At 31.1% G+C, this 1,178-nt stretch overlaps 1 long non-coding RNA gene across 1 annotated transcript in view; it reads right to left on the bottom strand.

Moving 5' to 3' along the window:
* LOC119429298 overlaps positions 1-1,166 on the bottom strand; it is a 6,237-nt gene extending 5,071 nt beyond the window's left edge. Inside the window, exon 1 of the long non-coding RNA XR_005187756.1 lies at positions 1,088-1,166. This is a non-coding gene — a long non-coding RNA (uncharacterized LOC119429298). The remainder of the gene's footprint in view (positions 1-1,087) is intronic.
* Positions 1,167-1,178: the final 12 nt, after the last annotated feature.

Here is a 1,178-nt window from a genome sequence, read left to right as displayed (position 1 = left end):
TTCACCCTAAGGTTTTTTTTTTTTTTATGCATGGTTGTTTTACCGTATGGTTGTTTTTAAATGAATTGTACAAAAAAAATTAATGCATGTTTTTTTTAACCGTACGGTTGTTTTTAACAGTATTGTAACTTTTTTAACACATGGTTGTTTTACCGTATGGTTGTTTTATACTGCATGGTGTACAGAACGGATGTTTCTAACACTTGTATTTTTTTGTTTGTTTTTTACTGCATGGCTGTTTTACCGTACAGTTGTTTTTAACAGTATTGTAACTTTAATCGCATGGTTGTTTTACCGTACGGTTGTTTTAAACTGCACGGTTGTACTGAACGGACGTTTCTAACAGTGATGTACACTTGTTTTTTTTACTGCATGGTTGTTTAACTGTACGGTTGTTTATACGGTATGGTTGTTTCACCCTAAGGTTGTTTTTTTCTTTATGCATGGTTGTTTTACCGTAAGTTTGTTTTTAAATTAATTGTACAAAAAAAAATGCATGTTTTTTTTTACCGTACGGTTGTTTTTAACAGTATTGTAACTTTTTTAACGCATGGTTGTTTTACCTTATGGTTGTTTTATACAGCATGGTTGTAACGAACGGATGTTTCTAACACTTGTATTTTTTTGTTAGTTTTTTACTGCATGGCTGTTTTACCATACGTTTGTTTTTAACAGTATTGTAACTTTTTTAACGCATGGTTGTTTTACCGTATGGTTGTTTTTAAATGAATTGTACCAACAACAAAAAAATGCATGTTTTTTTTTACCGTACGGTTGTTTTTAACAGTATTGTAACTTTTTTAACGCATGGTTGTTTTACCGTATGGTTGTTTTATATTGCATGGTTGTACCGAACGGATGTTTCTAACACTTGTATTTTTTTGTTTGTTTTTTACTGCATGGCTGTTTTACCGTACGGTTGTTTTAAAAAGTATTGTAACTTTTTTAATGCATGGTTGTTTTTCCGTATTGTTGTTTTATACTGCATGGTTGTACCGAACGGATGTTTCTAACAGTGATGTACACTTGTATTTTTTTTTACTGCATGGTTGTTTTACCGTACAGTTGATTTTAACAGTATTCTAACTTTAACGCATGGTTGTTTTACCGTACAGTAGTTTAAAACCACAAGGTTATTTTACCATATGGTTGTTTTTAACAGTATTGTACAGTTGTTT

This window comes from Nematolebias whitei, unplaced genomic scaffold (assembly GCF_014905685.2).
Source record: "Nematolebias whitei isolate Nwh7 unplaced genomic scaffold, NemWhi1 Nwh_scaf_338, whole genome shotgun sequence".
NCBI lineage: Eukaryota > Metazoa > Chordata > Actinopteri > Cyprinodontiformes > Rivulidae > Nematolebias > Nematolebias whitei.
The sequence above is the reverse complement of the archived record's forward strand: the minus strand, read 5'-3'. Positions and strand labels throughout refer to the sequence as shown.